Source organism: Panthera pardus, unplaced genomic scaffold (assembly GCF_024362965.1).
Source record: "Panthera pardus isolate Hobbes unplaced genomic scaffold, ASM2436296v1 HiC_scaffold_13, whole genome shotgun sequence".
NCBI classification, from domain to species: Eukaryota; Metazoa; Chordata; class Mammalia; order Carnivora; family Felidae; genus Panthera; species Panthera pardus.
The window spans coordinates 1,677,645-1,702,463 of record NW_026526688.1 but is presented as its reverse complement, the minus strand read 5'-3'; the positions used below and the strand labels follow the sequence as shown (position 1 = coordinate 1,702,463).

The 24,819-nt window shown below is 51.0% G+C and overlaps 1 protein-coding gene and 1 long non-coding RNA gene across 10 annotated transcripts in view; one reads left to right on the top strand and one right to left on the bottom strand.

Moving 5' to 3' along the window:
- DLGAP2 (DLG associated protein 2) overlaps positions 1-24,819 on the bottom strand; it is a 786,545-nt gene that overhangs the window by 195,765 nt on the left and 565,961 nt on the right. The window lies entirely within an intron of this gene.
- LOC109254245 (uncharacterized) lies at positions 22,182-24,811 on the top strand. Its single transcript, XR_002074715.2, has 2 exons — positions 22,182-22,432; positions 24,482-24,811. It is a non-coding gene; the product is annotated as an uncharacterized LOC109254245 (long non-coding RNA).

The following is a 24,819-nucleotide window of genomic DNA, read 5'->3' as shown; positions in this document are numbered from 1 at the left end:
TTGCTTAAAAGCCATCAATTGTTTTATACTATAATTGTCATCTTTCTGCTATTTCTGCCACTAGGCTTGGACGTCTCCCTTAAAGGCCTGGAAAGTACGAGCTCTGGTAGCACGCTGTTTACAGGTTCCAAAGCTTGAGTCATGGTGTGCACGTGTTTGGCGTGAAGAAAACAGGGGTGCTGGGAATGTTCCAGGAAGCCCACTAGCCCCTTCCTGGAGCCCCCTCCCCCACCGGCCCCAGCCCCATCCCCTTCCTCAGTCTCTGGGGACAGGGACACCACAGAATTATTCAATTGTTAAACAACTGCTCAATTACTGTTCTGAGAAGGTGGCTCTCACTGACACTCAGCGGCATCTATACTGACTCACTGTTTCCCTGTGTGACACTGGGGTGTCTCTAATTATCACACAGCCTGAAAGATTTTTTACTATTTCCTCACAACAGCCACCAGAAGTACCCCTGTGTCCCTGGGATGATAACAGCCCCTCTGGAATTCCGAGGTCACAAAATGGAAAGAAAAAAATCGCAAGAACTCGGTGAAACAGCTCCAATCGTGGCATCAGACCCATCACTGAGGACGTGTCTCTTGCTTCTGCCTGCTTTCCCCTCCTCGTCCTGGGTGTTCCAGACGTCCCCGTGAGGGGCTGTCTCAGCGGGGTAGGTGCTCACAGCAGGCTGGCTGCTGCCACACTCACTGCAACACTCACTGGAATGCCAGCAACACTTGCTGGGAAACACAAGCAGACTTGGCCATCCGATGTGACGTGACGCCTCGGGGGTCCAGGTCCTGGACTGGGGCTAAGACTCCTGCACCCACCCAGGTGATGCACAGACCCCCCCCCCCCCCGCAGATGGTCACTGGGGGCAGGAGCATCAGCAGGGCTGGCCGGGACCTGTGTGACCCGGCACGGGACGGAGGAGCAGCATGGCGGGCTCCCAAAGGGTCCTGGGGACCACAGCCATCTTTTGGACGTGGAAGAATGACGATGGCACTTGTCTTCACGCGTGGCTTTTACAGAGCACACAACATAGCAGTTCCTGCTGCGTGTCGCCGTTAATGAATAGAACCAAGCGGGGCCTCGCGTTGAGTCTGTGGTCCGCTGGACTGTTACTGCCGCTTAGAATTTCTCGTGTGACGGGATGAGGCGCAACACCGGTTTGAGTCATTGGCCGGGAAGTACCATTTTCTTCTTGGATCAGTCCTTTGACAATAAAATGGATCTTATAAATCCTATGCCGCTGGGCCCGTGGGGCAGGGGGCCTGGCGTGTGTCACGGAGATAAGGTTTCTCCGGAAAGTGGCCCAGCCTCTCGCCCGCCGGCCATCGCTCAGTCCTGCTGCCTCCAGCTCCCTGGGCACCTGTTGCCAAGCAACCCATCCTGCTGGAGCCAGTCCTAGGGGCTGGACCACGGCAGAGGAGGAATTAAGTTAATTTATATCTGCCTGATACAACAACAGCAGGTGAAAACTGTTTTCTTTCCAACATGGACTCGGCCGGCTCCCTTCCTCCTCCTTCACCAAGTTCACCCAGCGGGTCACTATTCTAGTTCATGGAGACAGAAAGCAAGAGTGGGTTTCCAATTTCGATTCCTTCCCAAATATTACCTTGCCTTTTATGTTCTACAGAGCGTGTTTTCTGTGTCCCTGTGAGCTCGAAGACTCGTGTGGAAAGTCTAGTGAATGAGAAAACACACTGGCTATCCAGTTCCCAGGGAGGGGGGCTCACTGCAGCCCCCGCCAGAAAGCAGATTCTCTGATTTAAAAAACTGATGCTTTACTCTTCGCTGCACCTCACATTCTCCAGGAGACACTACCACACAAGGGTTTCATCCCTTTACAGTTGGGAAAAGGCCGCCCTAACCCAATGTGTTAACAGAGGGAGAGAAATTATCTACAGACGCTAGAGAAAGGAGTAAGACTCATCATTCCCCTAAGTTAAGAACCCAACATTGGGTCTCCTCTTGTACAGTGCAGAGTCGGGGCGGGGCGGGGGGAGGGGTGCTCCAAATTTCGGGACCCTGCTCGCCTTGTCGGCGAAACTCTATCATCTTAATCCTTAGGGGCTGCTGTGAGGAGAATGTAAAATAAGACAGAGCCCTCACAAGGGTGCAGGTCAATATTTGTTTCAATCCTTTTTTTCAATTGAAAAATTAAAAAGCCCATTCCTATCTGTTTAAAACATCAGAACTAGAAGTGTGGTTTCTTCCCAGCTAATGCGAACAATCAGTTACGAGACACTAATTCAGTTAGAAGCCACCTGGCTACTGGGAGATAGGTGTGGCGTGTTGGGGTAAGTGTCCTCAAATAGAAAGTAATCGTAAATGGGTGGACTCTGTTCTCACACGCATGGCACCGGGTTTCCAGGGAGCAACGACAGGGAAAGACGCCCAGACCGTGGGAACCGCCTCAGGTTGGGGTTAGAAGGTTCTGGAGGGTCTGCACCACTCCTGCCACCCCCTGGTCGCCTGGGACCCGCACCACTCCCCCACCGTCTGGTTCCCTATCAGACCCCCCACCCCCGCCCGCAAAGAACCAGGGGGTGACAGTGCTTACTGACTTCAGGCCATGAACGCGAACGAGGGTCGAGATACTAAACCTCTCTCGGCACTTTCTGCCCCCCCCCCCCATTAAGGAAACAAAAGAATTTAAAATGCCAACAGAGAGGCACTAACTGAAACAGGCAGATTCTGTAAGGGTGATAGGCTTGTCTAGATGCGATTAATCAACTTTACAAATAACACACGCTTGGTATTAACAGCTAATTGCTAATGGGAGGCAGAAATGAGCCCAAGTCCAATGAGGCTCTCCTGACGATGACAAACAAGTGTTCCCAGAACAGAACATCTTTCAGGGATACCTGGGTTGCAATATTAATTACGGATAACGAAGATCACGCCTTCAAAAGAGGAACGAGATCTGGTGACCAGCGACAGTCCCTCAACATTTACAACATGGAGTCTTAGCAGAGCACAGTGACCTGGCCCACGTGTGCCTGAGGCAGTGGGGTCTCTCTGGTGCACAGTCCGCTGGGAAGGGGCCGGCCCGTGTCACAGGGCCCGGGTGCACTGCAGACCTGAGGGGCTCTCTCCCTCCCCTCTGCCTGGGAATCCCTTCCAAGCGCCCCTCTCTCCTCCCTCTTCGTGCCTGGGGCTCGAGAAGCCAGCCAGGTGCCCTTGCTAGCCTGCACACCAGCATCGTGTCTGTGGGGCTGAGTGAAAACCCTGCCTTCCCATGAAACACACCCGTGACCTGGAGCCCTGACACGCGGCGTCCGGGCCCGTCCGGGTACGTCGTGTGGGAGAGTCTGAGCTTGCTTAGAGACTGACGGGAAGTCACAGGCTGGCACGCCACTTTGCAGAAAGGGCTCCGTCGGTGCCCAGATGCCCAACCGCTGTCTGCACTGCCACCTGACAGACCTCGTCGGAACGTTCTGGGTGGAGCCACGGGACGCGGCTGCTGCAGAAGGTTAGAAACAGCGGGATATCGGCTATCTCATCCGGCTCAACACAATGAAAATAAAGTATAATAGACATGGGAGTGACTCTCCCCTAAAGCCACAGAACAGATTTTCCAAACTCTGGGAAAACACTCTGTCACTTAGGACAGTAAGCTAACCTGAATGACAAGGTTACTAAAAATTCAACAATTCTCTACCTTTCAAAGCCATTCTAGGAAGAGAGCCCAGGACTTATTAAGACCGGAGAACAGAGCAAGTGTCCAGGACTGCCCAGCTGTGCCACTGAGTTTACAGCCATTGCCTGAGCGAGAGAATCGCGCGTGCGCTCGAGAACGGGACTCAGGAAGCAGTGACAGACGGGGAGGCCGGCCAGGCTGCAGGTGTCGGCCGTGTATCGCCGTCACCCGGACAGACGGAGGAAGAGCGAGTCCTCAGGACGGAGACATGGGGTGCTGAGGGACTGCGAAGTCGGCTGCTCGCTAAGGCAGCTAAACTTCCCGTTAGCAGCAAAGACAAAACTGGCAAGTAAGCTCAAGAGTGGAGCACCTGTATGGAAGATGCCATTTTTAGTAAATATCAGATCTCAGTTTACTGCAAAGCGAGGCTGCTCGAAGCTCTGTTTGCAGGGGACCATCTGTCCTGTCAGAACGGAGGCTCTGAGTTGCTGCCATTGGCTTTGCCTATTAGTATTCAGAATGGTTCTCGCAGCTACTAATTAAGGATCCAAACCTATGTTTCTAGGAGACAGGGCACACGGAATCACGGGCTGGGCCACATCTCTCGTTCCATTTTCTCTCTTCGTGGCAGAGGCAGCCCGCACGAGACGCAGAGTACCACTTCAGAACCAGAACCGGGAGCTCGAAGCTCTGGTTTTCTCGCTGAAACTATTCTCGGGGCCCCAGGCCCGTGACCGTTTTTATGGGCTGGAACTAGAACTTGAGGTCAAGCTTTTGGATTTAGATTAAAAAAAAAAAAGTAAATAAAACGAATAAAACAGGGCATAAAAGAACGCAGGAAAGTGCCTGATGGAACATATTTAACCTGCTTGTACACAGGACACCCCTAAGAATCTTGCAACTCCACCGACATGAGAATTTCTACATGTTCCCGGGGCTCAAGGAACAAAGACCACAGTTTACATAGAGCTGGGGGGAATCCAAGGCCTCTGGGCAGAAGGAAGTGGGGGCTGAGCGTAGACACCTGTCAACACACCCTGCCCGGCACCCAGACTCCTCCAGCCTGACCCACAAATTCCTGACGTTCAGACACACCCGTATTGGGCAACTTTTAGGCCGATACGCACTCTGGATCACCGCATGATCTGTCTCATTTTTATTTTGAAACAATGTGATTTATGTTTCTTTGGTGGCACTGTTTTTTTTTTAATTAAAAAGCATACTTTGCTGCAAAACAGTGATGCTTCTGGCAATAATTTTGAAAGTAGTTTTGACCATTAAATCAGCCATTTCCAAGATTATACCGTAACAATCTCGATCAAGAGACCCTTATTTACAAGCAACAAAGTAGACACTGAAGTCAGCCCGAACAGTTACATGATCCGGGAAGACACTTTGCTGTACCACCCGCCAGACGCTTTTCCTTTAGAAAGACTGACAGAACTTCAGTCACGTTGAAAAGGGCAAAATGAGCATCAGCCGCTCGGCAGCTGGGAGGAAGCCTGCATATGGAAATGTTTCTCTCTAACCTGCAACACTGTCTCCGATAAAAAGACACACCTTCAGGGTAGCGGAGTGGCTGCTGGCACATGATGTTTCTATGAGATGAGAAAGCTTCCTATTTGCAAAATACTGCGGAGTCTACAGCTTTCTTGGGAAGGGCCTGTTCCAAAAGCCATCAGGTTGTTTCCAAATGAAATGCAAGCTTCATCCCTGGAAAACTGCTAGGAAAAACTACTTCGGTCAACAGCAGCCTCCTCACAATAAAGCCGAAGAGTTACAGTCAATACAGAGCGTTGTTTCTGTTTTACAGTCGGGGACCAGTAACAGATCTGAAGGCCTCTGGTCTCTAACGGAGCCTTCGGGCTGGCGTCAGGCCGCACCCAGGGGGCGCCGTGAACCAGACAGACCTGCCACCTGCCTTCCTGGCACTGACTGTTCACTTGGGACACTCAGACCCAACAGGAAGTAGTGAGGGGGCGCCTGGCGGGCTCAGTCCGTAGAACACTCGATTCTTGGTGTCAGGGTCCTGAGTTCAAGACCCGCCCACTGGGCGTGGAGCCTACTTAAAATAAAAGATACTAAGGTGGGTTTTACTAGGAGGATATTTTGCACGCTCACTCAGCAACTCTCCAGGTGAGTCTGCTTAGGCTAGGGGTGCAGAAATGCTTCCTTGGGGAAGTGACATTTAATGAGACAAGAAATGGGTTCTGTGCCTGTGGGGGGAGGGATGGCCCAGGGAGCGCACGGGTCAGGGGGAGTGGGACACAAGGACTCAATCCATCCCAAGACTGCCGGTGAGAAGGGAGACAGGTTGCAGGGAGGGGTCTGTCTTAGGAGGAAGACGTGAGTGGTCATATTCCAGCACCTAACTCCTCTGTGCACCTGTAATCAGGCCTCAGTATGACTGTCCATAGACTCACATCTTGTTTTAGCTGTTTTCCCCAAATCTGGGATCGCAGCAGGCAAAGAGGGGTCTGGGTGTGGGGTTACCTTGGCTCTTTGCCCGCCACCCTCCCCTGTCACTTGTGGGGTTGGACGCGCACGAGCTGTGGAAACCGGCTCTCCGCACGCCGAGCCTCCACAGGCAGCCCTGCCCCTGCCAGTGTCCTCACCCCTGTGCCCTCCGCCTCTCACCGCTGCCCACTGTCCTGACCAGGCTGGCAGCCAGGAGCTGAGCACGGCACAGTGCCTGGGGGCTCACCCTGCGGCAGTGTCCCTCCTGCATCCGAGGACCTGAGCTTCTGCACATACACACTTTCAGGCTGCACCTGGAGACACGTCTCTGCCTCCAGTTCAGAACCCTCCTTCCCCAGACTCGGACTACGCGAGAGTAGTCACTGAGGACTGTGCTTGCTTTTTCCTTTAAGTTTGTTTGCTTATTTTGAGAGAGAGAGAGAGAGAGAGAGAGAGAGAGAGAGAGAGAGAGAGAGAGAATCGCCAGCAGGCTCCGCACTGTCAGCACAGAACCCAACAAGGGGCTCAATCCCAGGAACTGTGAGATCATGACCTGAGCTGAGATCAAGAGTCGGAGGCTCACCCGACTGAGCCCCCCATGCGCCCCGTGATGGCTGTGCTTTCTGAACACCTAGCGGCTCCAGAGAGGGGCAGCCCCCGGGGGTCCTGGTGCAGCTTCTGTGACCAGGAACACCCAGTGTCCCCGGGACGGGGGGACCAGGGCCAGGACGGGTCCACAGTGGACCGCTGGCTTCTGACCGTGCTCTGCTCACTCTTCTCACTGTGTTCCCGTGACCACGAGCCTGCTCCTTGCTGTGCGTCCCAGAACCGGGCCAGCCTGCCAAACCCACGGCAAACACCGTGGAGACAAGGTGCAGTGAAAGCCGCCCGCCTGCGTTTGGACAGGATTCACCTCCTGGAGCCCAGACACGTGTAGGCGCTTCATCTGAGAAAGATCCGGTGTCCGTGAAGTGGATGCTCCCCCGGGCACATCCCCACGCCCCCGGCGCAAAGCCAGCAACGCTCTGCCGCTGCGTCTGACGCTCCTGGTGCTGGTTTGGGTTCACTTCACAACTGGTACTGAAAGCCAGCAGGACTGTCCCCGGGTGCGAACAGCCAGCCTCCGTCCTCCTGAGACGAAGGAAGTGATGTTTTGAAGGCAAAGAAAATCTTTGCCTTCCGCGCACTTAGGGAAAGGAGGTTTTGTTCTAGTCTAAAAAGAAACGAAGGCAGCAAATCCCCTCTGAAGACCACCCTGTCTTCCATTACGCGGCTCAGGACACGGTCCCCAGGTCCTCGTGGCGGAGATGCTGCTGACGACCCTGAACAAGGTGTCCTGCTCACGCCTCTTTGGCGATGTGTTTTTCACACACACACACACACGTTCACAATGCACACACACGCATGCACACACATGCACGTGCGCACACACACATGCACACACACACACGTGTCAACACTTGGTTTATAAAGAAGACTCCAATCCTCTCCCCAGCCGGGAATGTCAGACCCGCCTGTTTTCAGGAAGTTTCCACGCTTTTGTCACTCTGCAGGTTCAGCTCTGAATCTGCCACTCAACAGTGGCAACTTCTGCTTCTGTTTCTCAGACGCGTCTCACTGCCCAGCGTGACACGTCTCCAGACCGTGTCTCCGACACTGGATGAGGCATCTGGCTTTTTGTTTCCACACATGCCCAAATTCCGAGACATACAAACACCCCCAAAGACAAAAATATCTTAACGCATCTGAATATCCCGTCTCTATGGAGACTGGAATCAAAGTGAGCTGTCTAATGAGAGGGTGTTTTGGTTTGTTTTTGTTTTTTTAATAACTTGAGCCTGGTGCTTCACAGTTTTGGAGCGGGCTGAAATGTCTGCAAGCCGCTTATGGTTACGAACACATACGGCTAATATGGAATCGCATATTGTAATGAGAGTGGCTGCCGACAGCTAATCTCCATTGCTGTGCCCTCACTGACCCTCCCAAATGCTCCGATTACATGGTCAGGTGGTGGTTTCAAACCTGTGCGCTCTGAGAAAGTTTCGCTCCTTCTCAGGCCTGGACGTGGTGCTAAGGTAGGTCAGGTGGGGGCCACGGACACAGAGGAGATTACGCCTGCTCCTTCCCAGGGGGACCCAAGAGACGTTCTATGAAGTGTCACTAAGTTCAGGCTGCAAACGGTGGTCCTCTGGAATAATCCACCTAATTTCTGGGTCTTTCCTTCAGAATGCATAGCCATTTTCAAAGCAATCACACACGCAGGCTGGTGGACGTTCAATTTTGTCACTCATGTCACAGGGAATTAGACTGACCTGACGGGAACCCAGTTAGAAGAGCGGGTTTCGTTACGGCCCGTGCTCTCTCGGGGCTGAGTGTGGGGGGCACGCAGGGAGGGCCGTCTTCACGGTGGAAGGTACCACAGTCTTTGTCACACACGGACGGTACTCACACAACGCCTCCATGTGTTTGTCTCCGGGTCTCCGGTCTCGCGGACCTGGAGCCGCCCCGCGCGGTCCCACGTCTCAGCTCAGCCACAGACGACTCACGACTGCCCTCAGTTCCCCGAGTTAGCGGGGCGCTGCCCATCCACGCCCTGGAATGGCCTCGCTGCACACGCCTGCACACGTCGGTCCGTCCTCAGCGGCTCAGCCCCAGGCTCGTCCCGGACAGGACCTCCGACTTGTGGCTGGCCTGCCTCCATCTGGCAGCTTCCAACACTGTACGACGTGCGACTGTGTCCTTTCTCCGAACGGCGGACGCCCATGCCTCCCTCACCTTTGAAAGCCGTGCCCAAGCACGCTGCCTGGCAGGTTTTGAATCTCTACAATCTGTGGCACACACAGGCATGGGCGCCCACTGAAAATACATCCAGCCACCCCCTCCTTCTACCAAAACTGGTTCTCAAACCTGAATGGGTCCCCTCATCAGGGAGTCTGACTCAGAAGGTTGGGAGATGGCCCGTGAACCTGTATTTCCAAGATACTCACAGGTGATACTACAGTTGCTGGTCTAATGGTCTAAGGGCAACACCTTGAGAACCACTGACTCTAAACCGGGGCTCAGACCTGCTGCCGTGACCACAGCTCGGCCTCCGGCTCAGAATCGGCAGCTTAGAATCAGCAGTGCCTTTGCTGGGACTGGCCCTTGTCTCCTGCCTTCTAGTATGTCTCAACGCGCCAGATGCAGGGGCCACTGGGGCAAAATTAGTTCCAGATTCTGCATGCTGCTGGGTGAGTCATAATGGGATGGTATGAACCCAGCTCCCCCTACAGAGGCCTCACGTGACTCCCTGTATAGAGGGCTTGTCTGACCCGCATGCCATGCGGAACCGGCCTCCCTCCTCCAGCTCAGCCATTGTGGGGGTGCCGGGGGACAGATGTGGAAACGGAGGTGCAGGCGCGGGATTGAGCTCCCGTACTCCCTGGCCCTGGTGGAGGCTGCCTCGGGTTTGGTCCGGGGGAGCCTACGTGGTAAGACTTTCAGACCCGAGGGGCTCCCTGCTGACAGGGGCACGCGAGCGCGCCTGTGGCTCCTTCCGTCAGGAGGCCGGAGCCTTTGCAGAAAACAGGACACGGTGAGCGCGTGACTCGGGTCTTTCGTCACCACTAGGGTCAGCCTGCAGCGAGTGGGTTTCGGCGATCTGTCATGCTTGTTTATACCGCCAAGAAATACATAATCCTGGACGGCAGACGGTGTTGGCTGGAGCCCCTCCGTGTCCCCAAACCAGGGCTCTCAGGACAGGGCGGTGGGGATGGTAAATTCAGGGAGGCCTGGGCTGCTGTCACAGAGTGGCCCAGAGGTAGGGGACGGGTCCCCGTGGTCAGGTGTCCCTGGAGGTCAGTCATGGACTTGGCAGGGGGGAGGGGCAGTTTTGGAGCTGATGTCAAACGCTGGATGTTCTCCACGATGGGGATTAAGGAAGCATCAGTATTACTGATGCAGAAAATCGAATCTCGAAAGGGCTCCAACTTGTATATAAAATTATGTTTCAATAACTTCACCTCAGATGATAAGGATCCAGGACTCAAAACAACAAACGGATTACTTCGCAGACACTGCACTGTTTATCCCACTTGATCCTCAAGGCAACCATGAGTGCGCTTCTGTTCTTGTTCTGGTTTTGTTGAATTTAGGACTAAAAAGATTATGAAACGGTCCCTTCCCCCAGGTGGAAAGTGATGGAGGGGGACACCCTGAGGCCCTCCCGGATGCACTGTGACACACAGGGGGGCGGGGAGCAGCACGGGTTCGGAGCCAGCCCTCCCGGGTGTGGCTCGGGGTGGGGGGGGCACGCAGGCGGTCAGCACCCCCATGCTGAGTCCAAGCAGGACCAACTTTGCTCAGTTACGCCTGAGGTCAGGTGAAGAAAAGGCAAACGGTGATCTGCTTGTTCTTGCGCCCTTCAGATGAGTAATTTCGATTCTGAGGTTAAGTCTTTCTTACTTACGGGAAGGATTCAAAAGGAGTCGAACAACACAGTCTAAGGAGAACAGGCACGTCTACCGGCTGTGTTTATCTAAACCCGAGTAAACAATGCTCTCAGAGTGACAAGCTTCCCTTCCTCTGGGTCAGCGCATGTTCTCTAACCTCCACGGGGATTCAGCAAATCTCATGAGAAAAAGCCCCAGGGCCTCTCTTTCGCTCCACGTGATGCGTGGGGCACCGTGAGGCTGGGGGTGGTGAGGTTGACAGCAACCTGGAGACGCTGGTTCGTACCTTCCTCGTACTGTGACTGCCCCTCGGCTGCGTGGGACAGAAGAGCCTGCCAGCGGGCAGCGTGCCCCTCGCCATAAAGCCCACCGGCCACAGGAAAAATGTACGACAGAAGGGGAACCAGTGTCTGTGGGCCAGTCTCACCTGGATGACCTTACAAGTGGGAGGAGGAAAGAAGTGATGTGAGGTCAGCTCCACAGGAAGAATGGCCTATGAACTCCGAAGCACCAGCTCCTCAGACATCTCAACAACCAGACCTGCTCAGTCTTTCTGTCAGCCGATTCCCAGCACACACAACTGAGCGCAGCGTCCTAGGACCAAACGGCGGGTGGAGTAGAGACAGCCCGGAAAGCGCAGTGATTGAGGGCTTTGAGTCAGATATGACTTGAAAGGATAGCTCCTCCGTTCATCAGCCACCTAAACTTGCAGCTCTGTCTCTGAGCTCTACCTTCGCTGGATGTAGAATATTGACCATCCCTAAACTTACTTTGATGGGTGATCAAAAAAATTAAAAGAAATAATGCGCATAAAGTTCTGCGTATGAGATGTTAAATGAGTGTTGGGTATTGAGGTCATCAGTGGTTTAGAAAGGTTATCTTTTTAAAAATTTTTTTTAACATTTATTTATTTCTTTGAGACAGAGAGAGACAGAGCATGAATGGGGGAGGGTCAGAGAGAGAGAGGGAGACACAGAATCGGAAGCAGGCTCCAGGCTCCGAGCTGTCGGCACAGAGCCCGACGCGGGGCTCGAACTCACAGACCGTGAGATGATGACCGGAGCCGAAGTTGGACGCTCAACCGACTGAGCTACCCAGGAGCCCCAGAAAGTTATCTTTTATAACCAATGTCCACTTCCTGGCATAAATGACAACCAGTGCAAAGCTTTTATATATATGAATATACAAAGGCTAAGATAAAGATTTAGCAAAATATTAACAGTGGTTATCTCTGGGATGTGGGAATTTGAGCAAACTTTTTGCTTTTTTTTTTTCAAATTTAAAAAAAATTCCACAGAGACAATGGGAAGTAGTCTGTAATTCACAGACACTGGATCTTTCACATCAAGTTCACAACGTGAAGGTATGATGAGCTTTCAAATAGAGAAGGAAATTACACAAACATAAATCAGCACTTTAGCTTAAAAATCATGAGAACATGTTTTACTAAGCAACTTTTAAAGGGCTGGTTATTACAGTGTTTCTTTTAAAATAAAAATTATTTTTTTCACTTTACTAGTTCCAACACTCTTTCTTCTATTTTCTTAAATAGCATTTTTTTTCTGTCTCTCAAGCTTTTGAACATGTGAGCATAAAGACACAAACATCAGAGGAGGGAAAATTTTTCTTTGCTGTTCAGCTGCAGTGACAGCTGGCATCCTCATACAGCTTCATTTTGTAGCATTTTCCTCATCCCAGAAACTTGGTACATCCATTATTTAGAACTGCAGTGTCAGATAATTTTAGCGAGAGAGAACCATCAGTAGGAAAGACAAAGTGTGGAAGGGAAAACAGGCACCAAGGTAAGGATGGACATGAGGAAATGCTCCCTAATGACTCTGAGGAAGATGGACATGAGGAGGTGCTCCCGAATGGCCCCGATGAGGACGGGAATGAGGAAGTGCTCCTGAATGACCCTATGAGTATGGGCATGAGGAAGTGCTCCCTGTGGCCCCGATGGAGGTGGAGATGAGGAAGTGCTCCTAGATGACCCTATGAGGATGGACATGATGAAGAGGTCCTGGAAGTCCCCGTGAGGATGGACATGAGGAGATGCTCCCGAATGGCCCTGATGAGGATGGGCATGAGGAAGTGCTCCCTAATGACTCTATGAGGACGGGCATGAGGAAATGCTCCCTAATGACTCTGAGGAAGATGGACATGAGGAGGTACTCCCAAATGGCCCTGATGAGGATGGGCATGAAGAAATGCTCCCTAATGACTCTATGAGGATGGGCATGAGGAAGTGCTCCTAGATGACCCAATGAGGATGGACATGAGGAGGTGCTCCTGAATGACCCTATGAGGATGGGCATGAAGTGTTCCCTGATGGCCCTGATGAGGATGGGCATGAGGAGGTGCTCCCTAATGACCCTATGAGGATGGGCATGAGGAATTGCTCCCAGATAGCCTCTGTTAACCCAAAGGGCGAGTACAATAGCCTTAACCACCCCTACTTCGGTGGGTCTTTCCAGCCCAGCATGCCTGCATCGTGCCATTAGATCTTCGTGACGACTTTGTAGATGAGGTGTTATGTCTGAGCAGCTTTCACATGAGAGCTGGCTGGGCTCGGGGCTTCTCACAGTAGGAGCCTTCACAGTGAGGCCCGAGCAGGGTTGCTGAGTGCGTATCCATGCGAGTGTTCCCTGTTTCCACCGTAGGCTGAAAACCTTTCCCTTTCAAAGTGTTGTCCCAGGACCTCACAAGCACTGCCTGGGGGCTTGTTAGAAATGCAGAGTGTGACTCAGCCCCAAGGGCTCAGGGCCCAGGGCCCAGACTCTGCCTCGACAAGAGCAAAACACGAGGAGCACTGCTACAAGCATGGGGCCCGCCCCAGATCCATGCACGGGCCGTGCTTTTCCTTTGCCGCCTTTCCTGGTCAGTCTTCCTGAAATGCTGAACTCCACACGGGCTTTGTCAGTTTCAGTCACCCTGGAAGCCTGGCCTGCGTCTGTTCTGTGAAACCCTCTTTGATCATTCAGGCTGAGCCATCCAACCCACCTCAGCGCCCTGACATACCTCGCTCATGGCACCGCTCGTCACACTGCTCATTATACTGGCTCGCAGCCCTGGCTGCACCTGAGAACCATCTGGGAGCTTCGACCACCGTCTGGGCCTGACCCCATCTCAGACCTGTCCGCTGGAATCTGGGCTGAGGGCAGACCCCCGTCCGCGTGAAAACCTCCCGGTGCTTCTCAGGCTCAGCCTGGGCTCTGAGCAGCCCGCTCCGCTGCAGGGCTGGGATGACTCATTTACTTTCCCTGTAGGGCAGTCGGGAGAGGGGAGGGGCAGGAATGATTACCACCCCAGGACAAAGGCAGAGCCAGACCACCCTGGGAGTGGGGGCCCTGTCTGTGCTGAGACCCACAAGATCTCTGCTCCATTTTCAGTCCACATATCAGCTTGTGAACAGGAGTAGGCGCTCTCTGAGGGCACACACCCTGTTCTGTTCCCACCTTTGATGCCCAGCACCTACCATGACATTTGAGGTTAGTGGACACTCCAAAGATATCCGAGCGGTTTACACAAGGCAGCACACTCGTAAGTCAGGTGCACAGAACCCCGGCTTGCCCTGTGCCCCTCCCCCATCTTTCCGTTACTATCTCAGGGTCATCAACGCAATGCACTCAGCCTAAAAGCTAGTGATTGGGAACAGTAACAGTAACGGAGAAAGTTGCATCTCTAAAAACAGATTTAAAAAGAACAGCAAAGAAATGTCCAGGTTTTCAAGACAGTTGCTCAGAAGTTTATTATTTAAATGTACTTCCTTTGAGCCACAGTGTTTATTTGAGCTTGTGAGTATTAGCGGTCTGGAGGGTAACCGTGAGGGGAGTCCACAGGGCGTGGGGTAAACACACAGGAAAGGAGACTGTCATTCAAATCACGGCGTCATAGGCCTGAAACGTGAGAAGGAACACCCACGTAAGGGTGACGGCGGAGACAGGACGGAGGGCTTCTCAACACGCTGATGACGGGGCTCTTTGAACTCAAGAGGGAAGGCGCAGTGCCAACATAGATATGATGCCAGATGAAGGATGTCAAGCAAAACACGACGAGGGAAGGCATTAAATATGGAAACGGTTGAGACACCGATCTCCGAAGATAGGAAACCCCACAATTTCCCTTTAAATAACATGAGGATTTGATAGTGTTGTGGCTCACGGCTGAACCCTCGAATACGGCCTGAGCGTCCACTGACATGGGCGTGGCTGAGCCTGCTGTGTCCCGGCCCCACTGACGGAGAGGATGGGGATCCCGCAGATGACACGGGGTGAGGGGGTATGAGGGGCCGTGCCCTCCCCAGCCCCCCACACGCTGCATGTACCCAACCATCACAGGCACGGGTAAAGTCACAGGACTGTCAGAAGTCCATCAGCCATGCAACTGGCCCACACCTCCATTTGATTGAAAATGATCAAGATAGGCTTTTGCATTGAATTAGTGCCACTCCTCCCTGATCTGACCTCAACACTTTAATCGGGCTCCCTGTGTTGCAGAAAGAGATGCAGTGATATGAAAAGAAATTCGTAACACAGTGAGCAGTTACAGTAGGAGCAGGGAAGAATGTTGGATGCTTACATATGTGTGTGGGAGGGAGTGGGGGCGGGAAGAAGGACACCCAGTGTCCACCACGGTCATCTCTCGGAGGCGGCATTATGTTTTCGTATCTTGCCTATAATGACTGAATTGCTGTTGTGACATGAGAAAAGCTCTAAGTTACTTTGTAAAGTTTAGAGCTGCCCATATGTCTGCAGTATTAAGATGATAATATCATTCATGGTTGTCTAGCAGAGAGAAATGCACTAAGTATTAAATAAATGGTCAAGAGGTTAATTGAAATCACAGAAGAGTAACTTCCACCAATGCAAGTGTTGCTTTTCAAACACTACCCGCCCCCCTGCCTTCATTTTAATGGAAAGAGCCTTAAGCATATCTGTCTGATAAAAATAACCAGATGCAGGATGGTCTGGGTTAGTGGTATCATAACAATCACTGAACCAATCAATAGCACACAGATCAATGTGTTGATAAATCACCTCTCCGAGGAAGCTGAGAAAAAGCCACATGTCCATCCACAGCCCCGGTAAGAAAGTTCCCACGTGTGGACAGCTCCCCACAGAAACCGGCCAGTTAGTGAAAGCCCGCTTTCGCCATACGTCATAAACTCGGGAAGCAAACTTCAGTTACGACAGTGACCGCGGATGGGAGTTTCACTTTGCACGAGGTCTTAAGTAAATCAGTCTCTGAAAGAGCAGACACTTGATAGGAACGGAGGCACGAGGACATTTATATTATTTAATCAGCGCAGATGTTCAGAAAGGTGGTAATTTTATGCAATTTTATAATACAATGGTAAATAGCATATCCATAATTAAATCTCTAGAACTTATGAACATTCAGAATGCATTTTAATGAAGAGATTAGCACTAAATAAATACTACACATCAATTATATTAATGCATCTTTTCATCCAAGCTTTACTTCCTCAAAACTTTGTTTTTTGGAGCTTGATTTTTCTTCTCAGATTACATTCTAATATAGAATTTTCTGTTCTTTTCACATGCTTAAACTGTAACCACGGAATATTTCATTTTTCTGCATAAGCCCCAACCATTTGGCTACAAAATCACAGTGCTGGGAAGCTTATAGTGTAGACTTAGTGCTTTTACATTCGGTTCCTTTTATATGAGGTATTTCAGAAGGCACTCTCCCAACCTGGGCACAACCATTGCCATTCATTTATTTATTAAAAAAAATTTTTTAATGTTTACTTATGTCTGAGAGAGAAAGAGAGAGAGAAAGAGACAGAGATAGAAAGACAGAGAGAGCATGAGTGGAGGAGGGCAGAGAGAGAGGAAGACACAGAATCTGAGGCAGGCTCCAGGCTCTGAGCTGTCAGCACAGAGCCCAACACAGGGCTCAAACTCACAAACCACGAGATCATGACCTGAGCTGAAGTCAACGCTTAACCTACTGAGCCACCCAGGCGCCCCTGTAGCCATTTAAAACGTCTATTTATGTGAACGGTTATCAACATCTGTGCTATAAAAGAGTACTAAGCACTTCGATGAATTCTTCAGTTAGAAGCATATTGAAAGAACTACCCATCACTATAAATTGATGACTGCCTAATACCAAATCTACCGAAATGGGTTTGTCGGTTGTACAAACGAGACGAGATCTCGCACAACCGTGGGAAGTGTCCAGCCCCCCCAGGACCACAGAGGGAGCAGCCCCCCATCCCCGGTCCAGCCCATGTCGACGGGTTCAGCCACCTGTTTATCAGGAATGGCTCATGAGCCTGTTTCTGCTGTTTCCCCCACTTCGGTCCTACATTATTCTCGTGGGAAATTCACGCAGCGTCACGTTTCTACAGCTACCAAGTTTCTTTCCCCCTGTTCTCCTTTCCTTCCTGCTGAGGGGCTTCTAGTACTTTCTGCATGGAGGCCAGCCCCACACACAGTTAAGCAAGGCTGTGTGCCATGTAGCTGGTTTCTACGCATACTTTGGAAAAGCTGAATGCAAATTCAGGGCAGAGTATATTTATAGAGAGCGTATATTTGGTCGGGTAAGCCCCCCTTACCCTCAATCAGTTAAGCCCCCACAATCTAAAGTTAGATTAAATGGGCCTCAAGCACAGAATTTAAAAGTGTGCTAAAAGGGAAACTCAACTCAAAATAGGAACCCACTTTATACCACAATTTGGGATGCTGTTTTTAATCTATATGGTGGGGGGAGTTGTCCTAGGGTTTTTCCCCCTTACTCTAACAGACTTTTCCTTCTTCACTTGAAGAGACGGGAAATCCAATTTGCCACTTCCGAGAACAATGACGGGAGAGGCAGCTTTGCTCGGCGGTTGAGAACCAGTTCTGAGCCACGTGCTGGTCTCCATCCCAGCCCCACCGACCAGGTGTTCCATCCACAGTCGCGTGACCAACCTCAGTTTCCCCACCTGTTCCAAACAAGAAGTCTGTGCAGCTTACGCTTTCTTTAAAAAAACGGTTTCAGGGGCACTTGGGTGGCTAACCATCCGACTTTGGCTCAGGTCATGATCTCGTAGTTTGTGGATTTGAGCCCTGTGTTGGGCTCTGTGCTGACGGCTCAGAGCCTGGAGCCTGCTTTGGATTCTGTGTCTCCCTCTCTCCCTGCTCCTCCCTTGCTCATGCTCTGTCTCTGTCTCTCTCTCTAAAAAATAAATAAACATTAGAAACAGGCACAAGGAGGGGGGCCTGGGTGGCTCATTCTGTTACGCGTCCAACTCTTGGTTTCAGCTCTGGTCACGATCACATGGCTCGTGACTTTGAGCGCCATGTCAGACTCTGCACTGACAGCATGGAGCCTCCTTCGGATTCTCTCTCTCTCTCTCTCTCTCTCTGCCTCTCCCCTGCTCATGCTGTCTCTCTCTTTCTCTCAAAATAAATAATAAAAATAAAACAAAGAAAATTAAAAAAGTAAAAAACTGTTTTGGTACCTGAACCTGGCCCACATGTCAATAAATTATCGGAGATGATGTTGCGAAGTTTCCCGACTGGCTCAGGTAACCATTACCCACTCAACCCTCTTGCTGTCTCCACCTAAACCGGCCCTTCCTTTAGAACCAGGGATGATTAAAAAAATTTTTTTTAACGTTTATTTATTATTGAGAGACAGAGAGAGACAGAGCATGAGCATGGGAGGGGCAGACAGAGGAGGAGACACAGAATCTGAAGCAGGTTCCAGGCTCTGAGCTGCCAGCACGGAGCCTGACGTGGGGCTCGAACCCACGAACCGTGAGACCATGACCTGAGCCAAAGTCTGACGCTTAACTGACTGAGATACCCAGGGGCCCCTAACCAGTGATGGCTTTTAAGTGGCTGACTGTGCTGGAACAAAGCGTCCCTATTTTCATGTTTGTATTTAACAATTGTGAAAATGATGCTGTTTCTCAAAAGGAAAATTAATATTAGGGTATCAGTATCAGACCCCGCTCAAATCCTGGCTAGACTGGGCTCATGAAACATTCGTGAGCCATGGTTCCCATGGCAACAAGCAACATATTTTTAGCGAAAGTGGTTCCTTCCCATTCTCTGAAAGAATCTCCGGACAGCGCTGCCCCGTTAACGCTCATCCACACAGAACACTTCTCATTTCCTCCTTCGTTGCTAGTTTCACTAAAATATTTTCTGCATAATTAGTTCTTTTTAAAAGGACAAATTATTTGGCTGAAAGTGAGTGGTGAGTCACCACTTACATGTATGCATAGTGAGTCTGCTTCACAAACCACCGCTCGATGGGCCTTGAAACCGACGGTTAGGGTAGGATGATGGTGTTATGTTTTTAGGAGAGCTCTCTCGGTGGTCCATGAAAAATGGCCTCCCGACTACAGCAGGGGATCCAGGAGGGTGACACAAAAATGCCAGCTGTAACTGGTCTTATGGTTTCAATTCTCAGAGACAGAAAGACTAACATTCTTCCTTGCGCTAATGAAAGGGCTGGGCCGCAGAGCCCAAGCTGTGTGTGTGTGGGGGGGGACAGAGAGAAACATGCATGAAAATACGTATCAACCCCGTCAGCCAGGGCTTCTCCCCCTGCACGCGGGGCTCAGACGGGCCCCTTCCTCCCCGGGCCTGGTGGGAGGGGCATAGTGGTGTCCAAGGACAAAACAAGTATTTTCAGAGGGGAAACACTTAGTTCATAGTTTGGCAGATACTCTGCACGAAATAGGTATTTTAACCCAAGCTTCTTTCCCCACATCCAGCAAAAATGCCCCTTTTCCATGTACGAGTGGGGTGCACACGCACCAGAGGAGCTGACATGTACCCGGCGCTGCGTACCCCCCCCCCCCACATCTATTCCTGGCAAGCGGGCAGCCCCCACCCACTATGGGCTCGAGCCCCACCTCTCAGGAACTCGATGAGCTCACACAGCGAATGGGCAGAACCTGGGGCCTGGACTCAAATGTCTTGACCCTGCGTCACACCTGTTTCTAGATAAGAGACTTGAAGGGCAGTGGGTCACTAAGTCAGAAACGGCCTGAACGCCTCGTAACAGGCAGGAAGACGGGGGCGGACGTGGTCCTTCCATGTTGGCAGCGCTGACGTCTTAGAGGAAGAGGAAAGGCTACTTCCCGCCTGTGTGTCTGGACACAGCACATCAGGACGCCCCTGGTGGCGGCTGAAGTGGGCATGGGCGGGCGCCTCTCCCCGCCGCTGGAGCCTCTTGGTGATGGGGATGCCCGTGGGACGATCCATGATCCACACAACTCACGTTTATAGAACATTTTCTATTTGTCATATGCCTTCCCTTGAATTTACCGAGCAGTGTCTTCTGCGGCCCCGGGACGGATGTGGGCCAGAGCCCTGAGCCCTCTGCCGCGCACGGAGATGGATGCTGGGGTAGGTTCCGAGCTCCCGCCTGACGTGGAGCCCTCCCCACATCTAGTCTAGTTTCTCTGACCACCCATCCTGGCAACTCTTTGGAGACTGATAATTTTCTAGGGAAGCTAAAGGCACTGTGCTCAGAGACACCCTAGAATGTTCCATGTTCACCAAGAGAAAACATGCCCAAAGAGCAGTACCAGTGAGCTGCTGAGGTCTGACTAATCCCCCAGAGCCAGCAGAGATGGGCACATCCCACGCTCCCCACGGGGTGGCCCCTCCCCCAGAGCAGACTCCCCACAGGTGCTGGCTCTCCAACTGTCTGCAAAAAATGTTTATTAGGGGGGAATGGATGGGCCCCATTTCCTTTTCTTCTCTCAGATAATATTTACATAAAGGATCTTGGTTTGTGGTTTTCAGAGAGGTATTATTCTCTCTGTTTTTGAGTACTTTAAGTCCCCTGGGGATGGAAGGAACATTTGTTAAACCAGATTCCATATGCGTGGAGAAGTTACAACAAATAAACAGACATTTATGTAGTTTAATAAAACCCGGATTCCTACAAATCTGACCTTCTACCGTGCAGGACCCCAGCATTCCGATGCCTGTGTTCCTGGATCTAAGAAGCCGGGCTTCATGCATCTATCTCTTTACTGTAGCGTCTAGGACCTGACGGGGATCAGTGGTTGCCGAAAGCATGTTTGTGGACACAGGAAAATTGCCAGATCAGATGGTCTGCTGGTCTCGCTACCCAGCGTTCAGTAATTTTGCCATATTGATTATGACTGAGTTTCAAACATGCCATCTAACGGATACTCCTGGGCTGGCTCACCAAACGGTGCAATTCGTCCACTTCAACCAACAAGCCAGCAAGAGCCAAAGCAACCCTACAAGCTCAGCGACAAGTCCCTTTGCAAAGGTTTATTTCCAAAACATGTTGTTATTCAAGCACTCAGCCGTCTGTGCGTAAGGAGGTCACCAATTGTTCGTGCCCTGCCACGGATCACGTGCATTCTGCGACCCACCGTGTTTCACCCCAAGTGGTGGCTGGGCTGGTATGGGAGCAGATCATTCGGAGAGGACTCCCAGATGGGCTCTGTCACCAAAATCACAGGAGGTGTCTTCAGTGATTTAGTTTCAAGGCAAACTCCCTGGAGAGCTCATGGAACGCAGCAAGCCCAGCAGATTTTCCAGAGGAAATGTGAGCTTGCTATTACAGCCCTCCTTTATCTGCTGGGTTCCGACACATCACAAGTGGAACACGTGGTCAGTCAAGGTAGTCCCAAGGCGTGCTGTCAGTCATCTTCCCACTGCCCCTTGACTGAACGCAGAACAGAGAAAGGGCCCCAGATGTGGGAGTCCAGAGGTCTGGCTTGGTGCCGCCTCCTATGGGGCCACGATCCCTCTAGGTGGAAACGCTGGGACTGAGGCCGTGGCCCTCCGGATCTTCCACGAGGTTCTGCACCTGCACTCACCATTCCCACAAACACACGTCTGCCTTCACCTGTCTTCCCTACACTCCCGGCCTCAGCCTGAGCAGGGGGTCTAAGCTCCGGGACCTGATGGCTCAGGGTCCCAACACGGAACGGGACCAGTCAGCTCCCTCTGAACCCAGCTTAACCAAAACACACTTGGAGGGGAATTACGTGGGCTCCCTGGGCTGACAGTCCAGGTGTTTATTTCCAAAAGTTCATAGCATGCAAGTACAACAGACGTAGAAATGAACAGCTTTGTATAAGTGCTTCCAATGTAAACTTTTCAAATGCATTTTTACTATTAATAAAAAAAAAAAATCCTAACTTCCTAGAAACAAAAATAAAGAGATAGTTTCCTAAATTCAATACCCAACACACTTTAGACCATACCCCATCTTGTCCCCCTACCCCCTACCCCCGGCAACAATTTTGGTGGCCGTTGGATGAGAATATGCCCCATGAATCTTTACGGGACAATTATAAATAAACATTTAGACAAAACTGCACTTTCCTTGGCTGGACCAATGTCCTGACTCTTCACCCCTCTGACTTTAGTTGGTGTCTCCTCGTCTCTACCTCTTTGTTAAGGCACGCAGCATTTCTGGAACGCAAACACAGTCTCTCAGATTAAATTTGGCAGCTGCTTTTGCAGAGAAAGGGAAGCGAATCAATGCAGAATTTTAAATGCTATGATCTTGATCTTGGCAACTGGCCTTCGCAAATTGTCGACTCCAGTGGAATATGGAGGGGGAAAAAAGCAGAAACACCTGTTCCCATAATGAGTATGTGGTGAAACAGCACCAGATGGTCCAAACGTCGTGTCCCAGCCCCCATGATGACTGTGCTGGTGACTAGCCAGCACGAGGCCGCTGCCACTGGCCGCCGACTCGGGGCTGGATGCTGCCTCAACGCAGCCTTCGGAAGACGTTATCTCCATTCGCACCAGCTCCAAGGAAGGCAGATTAGGCGAGCGCCTGATGTCCCCGAGAATGTGAACAGGGACCAGAAACCCACCGTGCGCCAGGCAGGAGTCAGACCCAGCTGCCAGCCCCCTCCCGTGAGCGGCGTGGTGGCCCAGAGGTACCTTCCAGGGGGGGAGCCTGACCAGCTCTGCCTTCAGAGGGACAGCCTGTATGTGATGGGCTGGAAACACTTTTCTTCTGCCTCTGTTTCCACCCCTCTTCGTACTAATGTTACCATGGGCTCACGGGCGGAGCCGCTTGCCTGGCAGATGGGGCTCACACCCAGCAGGGGGGGGTCCCACCTATGAGGCATGCAGTCAAGGAATAACGAAATCAAACTCTTACTCTACTCATTACTAAAAAGTTAAATTTAGTGATTTTTCAGCCTTTAAAAAAAATTTTAAAAATTTTTTAGAGCTTAAACACCATGATTCTAATCCTGTGTGAGACTGACACGAGACGTATTTTTATTCCCGGCCTGTAACACCTCCAGGGCAGCTCCCTTCAGTGATCTACACACTGAGAGCAAGCATTTCCTGGACCTTTGGGAACAGAGACCTTTGCGTGGCATTCTGTGGTTTACAGGTTCACCTCTAGATTTGTCTAGAATATCTCCTTTGCCCCTCGTGGTGAGCGGGGCGGCCACACTGGCTTCAGGCTACAGAGGCAACAGCTGGGGTGAGCGGCCAACACAGGCTTGCGAGCCCCAAGGGTGGCAATCCGCAGAGGCAGGATGGGAAGCTGGCACTTGTCAGAATCATCCATTAATCCTCAGCCCGAATAAGTAAGAAGTTGCTGTTCCTTTCTTGGCTGACTGTTGTCTTTTATTTTAAAAACTAATAACTTTTTTTTAATGTTATTTTCTGTAATTCTTTGTTTTTATTTCGGAGGGGGGGGGAGAGAGAGGGAGAGGGAGAGGGAGAGGGAGAGGGAGAGGGAGAGAGAGAGAGAGAGAGAGAGAGAGAGAGAGAGAACGAGAACAAGCAGAGGAGGGGCAGAGAGAGAGGGAGACACACATTCTGAAGCAGGCTTCAGGCTCTGAGCTGTCAGCACAGAGCACGACACGGGGCTCAAACTCACGAACCCTGAGATCATGACCTGAGCTGAAGTTGGACGCTTAACCAACTGAGCCACCCAGGTGCCCCTAAACAGTTTTTTAATAACCGTTTTTTTTTTTTTTTTGATACGACAGTTTAAAGTTGTTTCTGAGTAGAAACAAATCATGATAAGAAAAATACATCAAATGATTAACTTTAGTTTTTCTTCAGCACATTATGGGAGGCAGGCTGCCCTCTTTTCTTGATCTTATAGATGATCATGTACTGAGAGCCACAGTCCAATGCTCGTATTAAGCACTGACGTTCTGAGGCCGGGAGGTGCTCTGGGCTGGTGGGAGGCACCAGCCACGAAACACATGGGACACCAGCAGCCCCAGGCTCCTTCTACCAGGAGACTTCCCACTTCCCACAAAGGGGAGCCTGGGTGGCTCAGTGGGTTAAGTGTCAGACTTCGGCTCAGGTCATGACCTCATGGTCTGTGACTTCGAGCCCCGTGTCGGGCTCTGTGCTGACAGCTCAGAGCCTGGAGCCTGCTTCGGATTCTGTGTCTTCCTCTCTCTCTGCCCCACCCCCACTCATGCTCTGTCTCTCTCTCTCTCCCAGAAATTAAAAACAAAACAAAACAAAACAAAACAAAAAACAAGTTCAGAGTCCTCTGCCTCTTACGGTTCCACCCAAACTAGCCACACAAGAAATGTCTGCCTGGGCTCCTTGTGTTCGAGAAAGCACACGTATGTATGTTCACATACATGGCATAAACATGCTATATTCCTCCAGTAAAAGTAATGAAGGCTCTTAATATTTAAAATGTATTGTGATTTTATTAGTTGTAGCAAGAATGATTTCTAATGCTTATTTCCAATGCAATTAAAATCTAAGCAAAGGAATCTCAGGCCACTGATGACACAGAGGGATTAAAATCTCTTTGCAGAGAACGCCCTCTTGAAAGTGTGCATTGGAACCTGTTAAGGAGACATGAGATGATCCCACCAGGCAGGTCCTACCGCCGTCGCTCAGTCTGCCTTACTGTAACGTGATGGTGCTCGCTAAGTACAGGTTGTATCTTCCCACGTACATTGTTCGTCCACCCATTTGTTCTCATTCCACAGTGCAGTGTGCCGCACAGCTGAGAATCATCTAGAAGGGCGTAAAGAATACATCTGAAATGTGTTCTGACGCAGTGAGCAGGAAGCGGTGCAGAGTACGGAGACGTAGACAGCACTCCGTCATCACAGTCATGCTTGCCGACACACCAGAGCTTAGTGATTCTAGCCACTGAAAAGAGGATAATTACGTAATGCGATAGAGGTGCTAATTACACCACAATGTCCATCGCCACGATTAACAAGGGCACCAAATTAACATGTCTGATACCGCAAATGTGCACAATGTTCCATGTCAACGTATCTCAGTAAAAAGAAATAAACAGATAAAATGGACTCTGAGC